We start from the raw sequence: 16,088 nt of genomic DNA, 5'->3' as shown, positions 1-16,088 counted from the left end.
CTTCTGGTCTGTTTTCTTCTGGTCACCACCTTGGTTCTGGGGTTTCTGCTTAATCCTTGTTCTGACCCATTTGTCTGCCTTCTTTCCCAATTCTTGGGGAGAGGTCAGATCAGAGTCAATAAGGTATTGATGCAACAGCTGGTTTGTACAGTTATTAAGGATCTGTTCTCTCATCATAAGATTGTACAATCCTGTATAGTCTGAAACTTTACTTCCCTGTAACCAACCCTCCAAAGCCTTAGTGGCACACTCCACAAAATCAGTCCAGTCTTGAGTCTGTGCTTTCTGGGTGTCTCTGAACAACAACCTGTATTGCTCAGTGGTTAGGCCATACCCTTCAATGAGAGCACTCTTCAAAACAGAGTAGTTTTTGGCATCCTCAGGTCTAACTGTGAGGAGCCTGTCTCTCCCTTTCTCAGAAAAGGAGTACCACAAAATTGCAGCCCACTGGTTCTCAGGAACCTGCTGTACCATGCAGGCTCTCTCAAGAGCAGTCATCCATTTGTGGATGTCATCCCCTTCTTTAAAGGGGGGCACAATCTTGGTCAGGTTTCTATTGTCATAGGCCCTGTCTTTTTCTCTTGGAAAATTGCTGCCACCAGTGACATCTAAGCCACTTAATTTCTGCTCTCTTGCCAAGGCAAGTCTAGCTTGAGCCAAGGCTACCTCCTCCCTCTCTATCTGGAGTTTGACAGCCCTCATTCTGGCCCTATGCTCTAACTTTTGAGAAGCACTCATGCCTCTCTGTGATTCTCTGGAGGCACTAGAAAGATGAGAGTCTCCTGAGGGAGATCTCACTCTTCTGTTGCCTGGGAGAATCATTTGTTGGGATCTGGGGAGGTGCTGGCCCTCTCCATTTCCCAGTAGGTCCAAGTTGGCCTGGCTAAGCCTACCAACTGGAACCTGGCTACCCTGATCCTGTACTTCTAAGTCCCCAGCATCTGAGTCCTCATCCAAGTCATCATCATCCTCCTCTTCAGGGGGATCAACTGCAGGGGGGTTCCCTCCAGTTCCTGTATCTAGGGAAGCTGCTTTTGCCCTCTCTAAGTCATCCTGTTCTAGGAGTTCTATCAGGGTCAGGCAGGTGGGGCTTCTGCCCCTTTTTAACCCTCTTGCTTTGCACAAGACAATCAAGTCTCTGCGGGTTAGTTTGTCATATCCAGAAGTTGCCTGGGTAGGGTCAACTGTCACAGGACTAGACCCTGAGGCCTTTCCTGTGTCGGACATGGTTACTAGTGAGGTGTAAGTGGTGCACTTACCTACACTAAGTGTTTTCCTACTGGACCTTGCTAGTGAGTTGTAGTCAGGGGTGTGCTACTCCCTTCAACCTACAACTACTAAGTTCAGTAGAACTTAATATGCTAAGCTTTTGATTTTATATGTACCTAGAGGTACTTGATGTGATCTTTCAATTTGATATAAAGATTGCAATGGTAAAACAACAGCAAGCTCAAATCCGCACCGCTGCTCACCAATGTGAGAAGTTGGCCTGGTAGGGGATGTTTCCAATTCTGGAACCACCTACTACCTGACCAAACAATCCCCTTATGGTGTCTGGTTGTAAGTCAACCTTATTAGACAAGCTATCCTAGGGGTAGCATGGACTAAGCAGCCTAAAGGCTTAACTTAAGAGGTCGTGTTAAGCGAGCTGTTTTACCACATACAATCCTGTAATACCAAATGAAAGGACACCACACAAGTATATATTATAAAAATATATGTGTTTATTACTAAAAACAATCCCCAGTATTCTTTATGAATAAAGGGGCACAAGCGTTAAATCAAAAGCACTGTTTAAACATACAAAGTTGCACAATTATGGATGAGGGCAGGGGGCCACTCAAACCATATACTAAACAAGTGGTATAAGAGAGGCCACTCGAACAGTGGTTAGGCCTAGGGCCTAGGGAATCGCTGGGAGCAGTCAGGACAAGCAATGCTGAAGTCGGGAATGGCCCTCGGGATTCGGGAGATGTGCGGAAAGCGCACGCATGCACCAATGTTAACCAATGGTGCGTAAAAGTCAAATAGTTAAAGTTTAAGGACACTTCCGCTGAACCTAGAGGAACAAAACTTAACACACAGACCCTAGAGGTGTGCACCAGTGTGGGAACACCGGCGGAGCAAAGTTACCTCACCCACAGGAAGTGGGTGCACAGGGTCGAAGTGGCGTCGGGTTTTGACACGCAGGCTCTTGGTGCTTGAAGCTGAAAGGGCTGCAGGCAGGGTGAAGACGAAGTGTCCGGTGGAGTCCAAGGGTGGACTCAAGTTGTAGAGTACCTGAAAGCAGAGGGGACAGAGTCTGGGTCACTCAGCAGTGACCAGGGTGGAACCAGGACGGAACCAGGCAATGTCGGGCGCAATCAGGTGGTCGTCGAGGCGCTTCTCTTCGCTGTCACGTGGGCTCTGGGGCATCTGCGACGTCCAGGAGCAGGTCACGATCTGTCCCACGCAGGCTCTCACCGTCGGTGCAGTCGGCTTCCGGTTTGGAGCAAACAAGCCTTGGTAAGAGCAATCCACGCGGGATTGGAAGATGGCGTCTCACTCGGACCAGGAAGGTCAGAGTCGGGGCTCCCTTTCAGGGGAGCTGGTGTGGATCTGGAGCAACCAGAATCACGAGTCTTCTTTTGTAGTTCGTCGGCACAGGGACCACAAGCCAGCTGGCAAGTGACCGGGCCAACGCGTTGAGCCAAATCGTGCCAAAGGGCCCCACGCAGCACTCGTCGAGTGTGGAGGGCTGAACTTCGGCTCAGGAGTAGCTCAGGGTGGGGGCTTCTCAAACCCCGGTGTACAGCTTCGAGGGTCACTCGTGGGCTGCACGGTCAGCGTCTCGTGGTCACTTCAAGATGGCGTGCCCCACGCTTCCGGTCGCCTCCACGGGTCTCAGCTTTGCATGGACTGTGGATCGGGCTGTTAGAAGCTGGGCAGGCTTGATCTCGTCGATCTCAGTCGCTCGAGTTCCGGCGGGAACTGCAACTAAGTAGACGTCGAGGGCTGGATGGTGCCTGCTGCTGCAGGGTGGTCACTCCTTGACCACAAGGGAGATTCTTCGGGCTTCCACGTTGAGATGGAGGGCGAAGGGTCCAGAATATCGTTTCAAATGTTTCTTCCAGGAAATCTGATGTGCATTGGCACTGCTCCCACTCTTATTCGAATCTGGTGGGCGTGATTACCTGCTAGGTCCCCTCCTATGGGTGGGACCCAGGAAGTGGGTGGATACACCCCCTTCCTTTGATCCAGGCCGCCCTGGCACGAGGGCTGGAGTGCCCCAGAACCGGTTTGGCCGGATTATGCAAGGGGCAGCCTTGTGCGCCCCAGGCAGTGTCTGGTTTCTTTCAAACCTCCCTGCTACAATACACTATCTCCTGTCTGGAGGGCGGTGACACCCTCCTGTGACAGGAAACCCTTTGTCCAGGACCCCCTTGACTGGGTTTCGGTCAGCTCCAGGGGTCCAGACATTTGTCTGTGGCAGAGGCATCCATTTTGGGGATCTTAAGGTCTTTGGAGAAATCAACCGCATTAAAGTAAAGTAACATGTCTTACCCCTCTAGAGGGGTGGAATGCCATCCCCGTCGCCAGAACTGGCGAGGGGATGGTATTCCAAAGCGTATGACACCTTACACGACATGTTTTGATAAAGCCAAACCAGAGTTGCTAAATAACCGCGAGGATTATAAGGCACTTAATAGTATATGGTATGGCATTATCCTGAAACAGCTTAGGGATTTGTTCCCGACGGCTGCAGACCGGCTCAGCTCATGCTAGAGCTCCATCTCACATAAAAACCAAGCACCCAGCCTCCAGGATTGGTGAGGCCTGTCTATAGGAGTGGCTCACAGGTTTACATGTGTCCAGATATAGGTTTAGACATAGGTATACTATATCTAAGCAAGGGGTGTGTACACCACCTTACCCCAGCTGAGTGATCAGCCAGTTGTGTCAATTTAAGAACCAGCCAGGGGTGGCAAAAGATATGCTGCAGCCCCTGGTAGGCCTTAGTGGCTCCTGTGCCCTGTGCACCTATAGTGCATTCTACAGGGGCTGACAAGGAGTCCATTTCCAATTGGTATGTGCCTATAGCACATGTGTCATTAATTTAGTGAGAGAACAGCAGGCTGGGGGTCTGATCAGCAGGCCCACAGCCTCAGTAGTCGAAAACCAGTGAAGCAAAAAGCAAAAATTTGGGGTGACCATAGGATAGCAGACCCTACTCTCCTACACCTCCACACTCGACGAGTGCTGCGTGGGGCCCTTTGGCACGATTTGGCTCAACGCGTTGGCCCGGTCACTTGCCAGCTGGCTTGTGGTCCCTGTGCCGACGAACTACCAAAGAAGACTCGTGAATCTGGTTGCTCCAGATCCACACCAGCTCCCCTGAAAAGGAGCCCCGACTCTGACCTTCCTGGTCCGAGTAAGACGCCATCTTCCAATCCCGCGTGGATTGCTCTTACCAAGGCTTGTTTGCTCCAAACCGGAAGCCGACTGCACCGACGGTGAGAGCCTGCGTGGGACAGATCGTGACCTGCTCCTGGACGTCGCAGATGCCCCAGAGCCCACGTGACAGCGAAGAGAAGCGCCTCGACGACCACCTGATTGCGCCCGACATTGCCTGGTTCCGTCCTGGTTCCACCCTGGTCACTGCTGAGTGACCCAGACTCTGTCCCCTCTGCTTTCAGGTACTCTACAACTTGAGTCCACCCTTGGACTCCACCGGACACTTCGTCTTCACCCTGCCTGCAGCCCTTTCAGCTTCAAGCACCAAGAGCCTGCGTGTCAAAACCCGACGCCACTTCGACCCTGTGCACCCACTTCCTGTGGGTGAGGTAACTTTGCTCCGCCGGTGTTCCCACACTGGTGCACACCTCTAGGGTCTGTGTGTTAAGTTTTGTTCCTCTAGGTTCAGCGGAAGTGTCCTTAAACTTTAACTATTTGACTTTTACGCACCATTGGTTAACATTGGTGCATGCGTGCGCTTTCCGCACATCTCCCGAATCCCGAGGGCCATTCCCGACTTCAGCATTGCTTGTCCTGACTGCTCCCAGCGATTCCCTAGGCCCTAGGCCTAACCACTGTTCGAGTGGCCTCTCTTATACCACTTGTTTAGTATATGGTTTGAGTGGCCCCCTGCCCTCATCCATAATTGTGCAACTTTGTATGTTTAAACAGTGCTTTTGATTTAACGCTTGTGCCCCTTTATTCATAAAGAATACTGGGGATTGTTTTTAGTAATAAACACATATATTTTTATAATATATACTTGTGTGGTGTCCTTTCATTTGGTATTACAGGATTGTATGTGGTAAAACAGCTCGCTTAACACGACCTCTTAAGTTAAGCCTTTAGGCTGCTTAGTCCATGCTACCACTAGGATAGCTTGTCTAATAAGGTTGACTTACAACCAGACACCATAAGGGGATTGTTTGGTCAGGTAGTAGGTGGTTCCAGAATTGGAAACATCCCCTACCAGGCCAACTTCTCACACCTTCTAAGCAGAATTCTGGTATTGATCTCCCGAGCTGAAATCCTAAGCCATGCACGCCTTCAGAGGAGAATGCTGGTATTGATCTCCTGAGCCGAGACCCTAAGCCATGCACGCCTTCTGAGGAGAATGCTGGAATTGATCTCCTGAGCTGAGATCCTAAGTAATGCACGCCTTCTGTGAAGAATGCTGGTATTGATCTCCCGTGCTGAGATCCTAAGCCATGCACGCCTTCTGAGGAGAATGCTATTATTGATCTCCCGAGCTGAGACCCTAAGCCATACACGCCTTCTGAGGGGAATGCTGGTATTGATCTCCGGAGCTGAGATCCTAAGCCATGCACGCCTTCTACGGAGAATGCTGGAATTGATCTCCCGAGCTGAGACCCTAAGCCATGCACCCCTTCTGAGGAGAATGCTGGTATTGATCTCCCGAGCTGAGACCCTAAGCCATGCATGCCTTCTGAGGAGAAGGCTGGTATTGATCTCCCGACCGGAGACCCTAAGCCATGCATGCCTTCTGAGGAGAAGGCTGGTATTGATCTCCCGAGCTGAGATCCTAAGCCATGCACGCCTTCTGAGGAGAATGCTGGTATTGATCTCCCGAGCTGAGATCCTAAGCCATGCACGCCTTCTGAGGAGAATGCTGGTATTGATCTCCCGAGCTGAGACCCTAAGCCATGCAGGCCTTCTGAGGAGAATGCTGTTATTGATCTCCCGAGCTGAGACCCTAAGCCATACACGCCTTCTGAGGGGAATGTTGGAATTGATCTCCCGAGCTGAGACCCTAAGCCATACACGCCTTCTGAGGGGAATGCTGGTACTGATCTCCGGAGCTGAGATCCTAAGTCATGCATGCCTTCTAAGGAGAATTCTGGTATTGATCTCCCGAGCTGAGATCCTAAGCCATGCATGCCTTCTAAGGAGAATGCTGGTATTGATCTCCCGAGCTGAGACCCTAAGCCATGCACGCCTTCTGAGGAGAATGCTGGTATGGATCTCCCGAGCTGAGATCCTAAGCCGTGCATGCCTTCTATGGAGAATTCTGGTATTGATCTCCCGAGCTGAGACCCTAAGCCATGCACGCCTTCTGAGGAGAATGCTGGTATGGATCTCCCGAGCTGAGATCCTAAGCCGTGCATGCCTTCTATGGAGAATTCTGGTATTGATCTCCCGAGCTGAGACCCTAAGCCATGGATGCCTTCTAAGGAGAATGCTGGTATTGATCTCCTGAGCTGAGACCCTAAGCTATGCACGCCTTCTAAGGAGAATGCTGGAATTGATTTCTTGAGCTGAGATCCTAAACCATGCAGGCCTTCTATGGAGAATTCTGGTATTGATCTCCCGAGCTGAGACCCTAAGCCATCCACGCCTTCTGAGGAGAATGCTGGAATTGATTTCTCGAGCTGAGATCCTAAGCCATGCACGCCTTCTATGGAGAATTCTGGTATTGATCTCCCTAGCTGAGACCCTAAGCCATGCACGCCTTCTGAGGAGAATGCTGGAATTGATCTCCCTAGCTGAGACCCTAAGCCATGCACGCCTTCTAAGGAGAATGCTGGAATTGATCTCCCGAGCTGAGATCCTAAGCCATGCACGCCTTCTGAGGAGAATGCTGGTATTGATCTCCCGAGCTGAGACCCTAAGCCATGCACGCCTTCTGAGGAGAATGCTGGTATTGATCTCCCGAGCTGAGATCCTAAGCCATGCACACCTACTAAGGAGAATGCTGGTATTGATCTCCCGAGCGACCCTAAGCCATGCACGCTCCTGAGGAGAATGCTATTAGTGATCTCCAGAGCTGAGACCCTAAGCCATGCATGCCTTCTAAGGAGAATTCTGGTATTGATCTCCCGAGCTGAGACCCTAAGCCATGCACGCCTTCTGAGGAGAATGCTATTATTGATCTCCCGAGCTGAGACCCTAAGCCATGCACGCCTTCCAAGGAGAATGCTGGTTTTGATCTCCCGAGCTGAGATCATAAGCCATGCACGCCTTCTGAGGAGAATGCTGGTATTGATTTCTCTAGCTGAGATCCTAAGCCATGCACGCCTTCTAAGGAGAATTCTGGTATTGATCTCCCGAGCTGAGACCCTAAGGCATGCACGCCTTCTGAGGAGAATGCTGGAATTGATCTCCCGAGCTGAGAGCCTAAGCCATGCACGCCTTCTGAGGAGAATGCTGGAATTGATCTCCTGAGCTGAGACCCCAAGCCATGCACGCCTTCTGAGGAGAATGCTGGTATTGATCTCCCGAGCTGAGACCCTAAGCCATGCACGCCTTCTAAGGAGAATGCTGGTATTGATCTCCCTAGCAGAGATCCTAAGCCATGCACGCCTTCGGAGGAGAATGCTGGTATTGATCTCCCTAGCTGCGGTGTCTGCTGCGTCTAAAGCACATCTCCTTGAGGAGTTAGAAATGAGTTTCCCCTCTTCAACTAAATGCTCTGCCTTAGTTTTGTGTTCGTCTGGGAGATATTGGAGCAGTTGCTCCATCTCATCCCAGTGTGCCCCGTCGTACCTAGCTAGTAGGCCCTGTGTGTTTGCGATGCGTAAATGGGTAGTGGATTGAACAGCTACTCATTTCCCTGAGGCATCTGTAAGTTTGGATTCTTTATCTGGAGGAGGTGCATCCCCACAAGTTTGTGAGTTAGCTCTTTTGCGAGCGTTGTAGAGTCAAGGGGTAATTGTCCCTTAATAAACGCAGGATCTGATGGTGAGGGTTTTATTTTTTATCTACCCTTGGAGTTTAAATACATGCTCTGACAGGGTCTTTAAAGATATCATCTGCATGCCTCATCATGCCTTCAAGCATAGGGAGTGTTTGGCTTGACCTGTGCGTAGTGTTTCAAATAGAAAGCCCTCCTCTAATGTCTCTTTATGTAATGGTACCCCAATGATACTCTGCTGCTCTGGCAATGAGCTGTTCATAAGCCATATTATCATCTGGTGGTGATGGCTTTGCTGGGTGAAGGTCTGGCTCATTGTCTACTGGAGGTCACTGGTGTAATCATTCCATGGGTCTGCAGGCAAATGAGTATCATCACCACCTTATCCACATCTGGATCTGGATGTGGAGATCCCTGAGGCGTTATGTGTAAGGGCTCTTCAATTATTAACTGTGGAGAAGAAGGTGGAGGAGAGGAGGGTTGTGGGGCAGGATAAACACGGATAGTAGCCATGTCCTTCTTCTTTAAGAGAATCTTATCAGCGGTGTCCTCTCCAGGATGCTTGTGTTTGGCTGGATTATGTCCAGTATCAGGATTAATTAAAATGTTCTTTTGTTTGGGATCCAAATTGGCCTTAAGAACATCTAAAACTGGTTCTGGAGGCTCGAGAACATTGTCCTCGGATTTCGGCTAGTCTTTAGAATGTTTCGGCTCAGAAGCGAGTTGGTGTTTCGAAGCGGAGGGTTTTGGCTCCAAACCAGATTTGTCCTGGAGCCTAATGATTTCGGATCCGAAGGTAATTTCTTCTGACTCGATGGAAGGCGTGACGGTTATAAAAGATTATCTATCGTACAAATGTGAGTATCAACTTTAATACACAACCATTGCATTGTAGTTTAAATTTAAATCTAGCACTAAGGAACAAATAGGGCCTTCCATAATATCCTATATGTGTATCACTTAAAATTTATATTTTGGACTTTTCACAGACACTTTATAATACTCTATCAACATATGCTGTGTCTTCGTCACCTGACCTGTTAGAACCCACCTGTTTAGTAAGTATTCAACTAAATATCAAGAAATTATAAAGAAAACAGATCAGGTCGTTGTCAAAAAGAACAAGCCTTGTTTCTACAGACCTTTGTGTTTCTATCATTCTAACTACTTTTCTCCTCTTTTTGATCAAAATGAAAAGTGAAATAAACATGAAAAATAGACTGTATTGATTACATGTCTTGCCTTGTTGGCTATCAATTGAGAGGTTTTGACCATATTACATGTTAATGAACTACAGGTTTTGCCAACTGTTTAGTTAAAAAGTATATTGACTGTAATTTGACCTGCTATGTGAGATATTAAATAAGTTCTTTACAAGTTTTTATTAAAAAATATCTATTGTATATTTTCTTTAGGCAATACGTGGCTACTCCTGAAGAAGGCGCTGGTCGCCGAAACGCGCGTCAATAGTATTTTTGGGCCACTTTTTATGCTTCATTTATAAATTTGTGATATTGCTTTTTATATATATTGATGTGATTTGGTCTGAATAGATTTTGGATACAAATCTTTTAATGCAATATGCACTTTTCATGCAATTATGTCAATAAAAAGCAGAACCTGATTTGTTTATGTGTTACCTCTCTCTCTTGTCATTGTACAGACAAGCCTTTATAAATTGCCTAGGTTGGTATTTTCCATATAGTGGAACGACACCTGACCAGGGCGGAGCGGACCGTGACAATAATGGCCTACACAGATGATGATGCGGAACGACACCTGACTAGGGCACACCTGACCAGGGCAGAGTGTACAGTGATAATACTGGCCACAACAGATGATGACGCAGAATGACACCTGACCAGGGCGGAGTGCATAGTAATAATACTGGCCATGGGGGAGGAGCCACGCTAGCAACCAAGAAGGCCGCGTAGGCTCCCGGCTCCGCCGACCTCGGCCTCCCACCGGAATATCTGTCAATTATCCTGTCTTTGAGCCCAGCCACAATGTGTATGAACCTGTCGTGAGATTAATGGTGCTATCCCGAGATCTCTACTTGCTCGGCTGACGAAGATATGTCGAGTGGAAGTTTGCGGCCTAGATCTGCCCGGAAGCCAGGGTCTCGAGTGCTGGCCCATCCGGGTTTCAGTTGAACAACATCGGCTTTGGTGGTGTAATTGGGTCCGGTCTACCGGTGTGGAAAGAGAAAACATTTTCTTTCGCTTTTTCGGATTGATGTGGACGACGGTTGGCTGCCTTGGTGAAGGTTGTTGGAGGGGTGACAACCTAACGCTAGCAGTTGTGGACGGGGGCCCTGCCCGGTGACCCGGTAACCGGCCCGCTGGTGTTCGCTGGGTTTGGTTCTCCGCCTGCGGTGGCAGCCCCAGGATACCATCGAAACAATACATAAGTCTCCCTCTGTAGTCGACCGTCTCCTATTTGCCCGTTCCCCTTTGAGAGATTGAGCCACTGGGGGAAGCGATCATGATCGACACCGATCGAAGAGTGACTGAACAGACTGCGAGTGACCCATCGCTGCGAACGGTGTTGGCGGCCATTGAGTCACTTCAGGTGTACGTCGAAGACCGCATTCAGACGACGATGGAGCGCTTGGTTGAGATGCTACGAATTGGACCGGACCCTACTCCACTACAAGAAACAGCGACAACCGAGACACCCAATATGGCCACTCTGATGAAGGAAGAAGACCCCCCATTGTGTGCACTTTCGTTCTACTACTTTGTCTTGCATTGAGTTCTATTATAGTTTCTTTGCACTCGGACTGTCTTGTGGAAGAGGTGGTTTATCAGGAGGGGACTCATGTGTCTGATCGGAAGGGGCAAGGATGAGATCGAAAGACTGGGTTTGACTCAAGCATCGATGGGCACGGGATTTGCTGAACTTATGCTATAGTAGTCGACCGTCTCCTATTTGCCCGTTCCCCTTTGAGAGATTGAGCCACTGGGGGAAGCGATCATGATCGACACCGATCGAAGAGTGACTGAACAGACTGCGAGTGACCCGTCGCTGCGAACGGTGTTGGCGGCCATTGAGTCACTTCAGGTGTACGTCGAAGACCGCATTCAGACGACGATGGAGCGCTTGGTTGAGATGCTACGAATTGGACCGGACCCTACTCCACTACAAGAAACAGCGACAACCGAGACACCCAATATGGCCACTCTGATGAAGGAAGAAGACCCCCCATTGTGTGCACTTTCGTTCTACTACTTTGTCTTGCATTGAGTTCTATTATAGTTTCTTTGCACTCGGACTGTCTTGTGGAAGAGGTGGTTTATCAGGAGGGGACTCGTGTGTCTGATCGGAAGGGGCAAGGATGAGATCGAAAGACTGGGTTTGACTCAAGCATCGATGGGCACTGGATTTGCTGAACTTATGCTATAGTAGGCTGGGCGGTGTTTGAAGATTCCCTCATTAAGACACATAATTGTTGTCCGATTGATTTCTAGACTTCAACTTGGGGGTACTTGGTTCCGGCAGGGGGGTGAGGGGGGGGGGAGGGAAAGGGGGGGGGGGAAAGGGGGGGGGGAAAGGGGGGGGGCCCACCGGGAGCCTGTACGAACATGCCCTCCTCCACTTCTCTTCTCTACTTCGGTAGACTTTTTCTTTTAGAACCTAGTTAGTTGGGGCGACAGGCACGCTGCTATTGGGGGTTAGGCGATAGCCGTTTGCAGGGGTGCAGGGTGGGGGGATGGGTTTATTGTTTTCTTATTATTATCGCCCATATGGTTTTCTCTCTTTTTCATTTTTTTCTCAGCCTTTCCTTTACTCGTAATACTGGCGAAATATCCTGACGTTGATCCATATTTCTAGTACCTGGTTGCCATGATTCTCCTGTTGTTCTGATTTTATGGGTGGGAAGGTCTTGAGGATTCCCAACTAAACTGTTAACCGGTTATACTGAAGCAAATTTATTTTGTGCTTAATAGTGCGAGCCTCTCGAATATCTTTGCTGTTTCAAGACTATCCTGTTTTTTTGTACCAATTCACCCTGTCATTATTGGATGTATGTATGGCACCAGATACGACTGTTTATTTTTTGCTTTAAACAATAAACAGATTTATTAAAAAAAAAAATAATAATACTGGCAACAACAGATTATGACGCAGAATAGCACCCGACCAGGGAGGAGCGGATAGGGACAATACTGGCCACAACAGATGATGACACAAAATGACACCCGGCCAGGGAGGAGTGTATAGTGACAATACTGGCACACAACAGATGATGACGCGGAACGACATATGACCAGGGCGGGGAGTATAGTAGTAATACTAGTCACAACAGGTGATGACGCAATGGCCTGCATCTTTAAGTGGAGTTGATGTAACATTTCATTATGATCTGACTTTCGGCATTCAAGAATTTCTGCACTATACACAAAATATACCACAAACTCCTAATATCCTACCCACTGAGGACTATAAGAGAGTCTTCTATACAGATGGCTCTGCACGTCCTGTGGTTGTTATGACACAGAGATACTCCGTGACATGTGCTGCATGCAGGGAAATTGTGAAAATGTCAAATTCAAACCACTGTAGACTTAAATTAAAACCTTTGGTGACCGCACTGCACAGCTCGCAGATATTCACGCCTAAATGCTCACATGACAGAAGGCTGATCCATCCATTACCACACTGATAGTGTCAGATTCATCCTTCCGTGCAATGGTACAATATTGATTTAGCACAATGGCATTTCAAAAGGTACAAGACATTCAAAAAGAAAACCCACTTAAAATAAGCAAGCGCAAGGTAAGCAGTTTTCTTTTTTTTAATTTTAATTTTCCCTCGTCGTCGGCTGTTGACTAACGCCACCTTTACTTCACGGGCAGCTCCAGTGCATAGATTCCTCATAGGGAAGTAAGATGAGTTGCAGCGCACAGACTCATAGTGTCCTAAGAAGCAGTGCAGTGCACAGATCCCTCACAGTGCAGTAGGATGCAGTGCACAGATCTCTCACAGTGCAGTAAGATTCAGTGCACAGAACCCTCATAATACAGTCAGATGCAATGCAGTGCACACATTCCTCACAGTCCAGTAAGATGCAATGCAGCGCACAGATCCCGGATAGGTCCCCGGATAGAAGAGCCCAGCTCAGCCCCCCAGGGCCCACGGAGAGAAGAGTCCAGCTCAGGTCCAGGGGCCCCGGATAGAAGAGCCCAGCTCAGCCCCCAGGGCCCCCGGATATAAGAGCCCAGCTCAGCCCCAGGGGCCCCCGGATAGAAGAGCCCAGCTCAGCCCCAGTGGCCCCCAGATAGAAGAACCAAGCTTAGCCTCAGGGGCCCCGGGATAAAATAGCCCAGCTCAGCCCTAGGGCCCCCAGATAGAAGAGCCCTGCTCAGCCCCAGGGGCCCCCAGATAGAAGAGCCCAGCTCAGCCCCAGGGGCCCCCAGATAGAACAGCACAGCGCAGCCCCAGGGCCCCCTGGATATAAGAGCCCAGCTCAGCCCCAGAGGCCCCCGGATAGAAGAGCCCAGCTCAGCCCCCAAGGGCCCCAGGATAGAAGAGCCCAGCTCAGCCCCAGGGACCCCTGATAGAAGAGCCCAGCTCAGCCCCAGGGGCCGCCCGGATAGAAGAGCCCAGCTCAGCCCCAGGGGCCCCCGGATAGAAGAGCCCAGCTCAGCCCCAGGGGCCCCGGATAGAAGAGCCCAGCTCCGTCCCAGGGCCCCCGGATAGAAGAGTCAGCTCAGCCCCAGGGGCCCCGAATAGAAGAGCCCAGCTGAGCTCCAGGGGCCCCGGATAGAAGAGCCCTGCTCAACCCCAGTGGCCCCCGGATAGAAGAGCCCAGCTCAGCCCCAGAGGCCCCCGGATAGAAGAGCCCAGCTCAACCCAAGGGCCCCCGGATAGAAGAGCCCAGCTCAGCCCCAGGGGACCCCGGATAGAAGAATCCAGCTCCGCCCCAGGGGCCCCCGGAAAGAAGAGCCCAGATCAGCCCCAGGGCCCCTGGATAGAAGAGCCCAGCTCAGCCCCAGGGGCCCCCGGATAGAAGAGCACAGCTCAGCCCCAGGGCCCCCAGATAGAAGAGCCCAGCTCAGCTCCAGGACCCCCGGATAGAAGAGCCCTGCTCAGCCCCAGGGCCCCCAGATAGAAGAGCCCAGCTCAGCTCCAGGACCCCCGGATAGAAGAGCCCAGCTCAGCCCCAGTGGCCCCCGGATAGAAGAATCCAGCTCCGCCCCAGGGGCCCCCGGAAAGAAGAGCCCAGATCAGCCCCAGGGCCCCTGGATAGAAGAGCCCAGCTCAGCCCCAGGGGCCCCCGGATAGAAGAGCACAGCTCAGCCTCAGGGCCCCCAGATAGAAGAGCCCAGCTCAGCTCCAGGACCCCCGGATAGAAGAGCCCTGCTCAGCCCCAGGGCCCCCAGATAGAAGAGCCCAGCTCAGCTCCAGGACCCCCGGATAGAAGAGCCCAGCTCAGCCCCAGTGGCCCCCGGATAGAAGAGCCCAGCTCAGCTCCAGGGCCCCCAGAAAGAAGAGCCCAGCTAAGCCCCAGAGGCCCCCAGATAGAAGAGCCTAATTCAGCCCCCAGAGCCCCCGGATAGAAGAGCCCAGCTCAGCCCCAGGGCCCCCAGATAGAAGAGCCCAGCTAAGCCCCAGAGGCCCCCAGATAGAAGAGCCTAATTCAGCCCCCCAGGGCCCCCGGATAGAAGAGCCCAGCTCAGCCCCAGGGGCCCCTGATAGAAGAGCCCAGCTCAGCACCCCAGGGGCCCCCGGATAGAAGAGCCCAGCTCAGCCCCAGGGCCCCCAGATAGAAGAGCCCAGCTAAGCCCCAGAGGCCCCAGATCGAAGAGCCCAGCTCAGCCCAGCTCCTGCAGAGATTCCCTCCAAGATTATTCAGTCTATTTCCGCAAACACAGCAGAAGGTGCGGACAATCTCCTACCTGAGCAAAGACCTGTGCAGACATGTCCAGGCTCTCTCCTCCTGGGGCTGGGGGGGCCGGGGCAGATCTGGGGTCTGAAGGGGGCAGGGGCAGAGCTGGGGTCTGAGGAAGGGCAGGGGCAGATCTGGGGTCTGAGGGGGGCAGATCTGGGGTCTGAGGGGGGGGGGGTCTGTGAGGGTCTGAAGATGAAGATAACTGCACAGACACACAGGGTCCTCCCTCCTCTGCAGAGGCAGGAAGTGATGTCAGCACCGTTGCTGGTGCTGTCTCTGCCGCCACTGACCCGGAAGAGGAAACCCTTGTTTCATCCTATATGCAGCTCAGTGGTTTCATCAGCAGGTGAGGAGCGCCCTCTGGTGGCCGCTGACGGAACCGCTGCCTCCAACAGGGAAACAAGCACTGGCGCCTGCAAAGACACAGATGTGGATGTTTTAAGACACTCACAGTCCATGACAGGCCTCACCCCTGCATGGTGTGCTCTTGAGGAGCATCATATTCAGCCCCTCATGCCAGGTCTGCTCCCCCCTCAGTGAAATACCAGCAATGTGTTCATTGTTTAAACTTCTGCAAAGGAACAGACATGACATTCAGGAGTGAATTGAAATGACAACTTGTATTTCATTCAATGTGTGCAATGTAGACACAGCTGCTGCAAAGAAGCTGAGCAGCGTTTCTAATGTTCCTGTTCCTGGGGGTGATTCTTTATGTTCAACAGGGCCGTAAATCCTCAAACCATAGCTGCCAAGGTTTCAGATTGCATGTGTGACATTTTCATAATTGCAGTGAAATTATGAGTGACATTTCAATGACTATGAGTGACACTGTCTTGCGGCGGGCAAAATCAAGTAATGAAGATTGGGGAAACAGATAAATATCAGAAATTACCCCTATTTGAGCAACAAGAAACTCTAACAAGTGCATCAACGCAGCAGAAATGGAAGGAAGGGCACTAACCGGAGACAGCAACATGACTGCAGCTCTCAGTGACAGAGACATTTTCCCCCTGAAATAAAAACAAACACATAAGTCCGTGGAAAAAG

The 16,088-nt window shown here is 50.8% G+C and overlaps 1 long non-coding RNA gene across 1 annotated transcript in view; it reads right to left on the bottom strand.

Moving 5' to 3' along the window:
- LOC144806313 (uncharacterized) overlaps window positions 1-15,177 on the bottom strand; it is a 396,943-nt gene extending 381,766 nt beyond the window's left edge. Inside the window, exon 1 of the long non-coding RNA XR_013605760.1 lies at window positions 15,049-15,177. This is a non-coding gene — a long non-coding RNA (uncharacterized LOC144806313). The remainder of the gene's footprint in view (window positions 1-15,048) is intronic.
- Window positions 15,178-16,088: the final 911 nt, after the last annotated feature.

This window comes from Lissotriton helveticus (genome assembly GCF_964261635.1).
Source record: "Lissotriton helveticus chromosome 1_1 unlocalized genomic scaffold, aLisHel1.1 SUPER_1_unloc_61, whole genome shotgun sequence".
Taxonomy (NCBI): Eukaryota; Metazoa; Chordata; class Amphibia; order Caudata; family Salamandridae; genus Lissotriton; species Lissotriton helveticus.
This window is presented reverse-complemented; position numbering and strand designations above follow the sequence as displayed.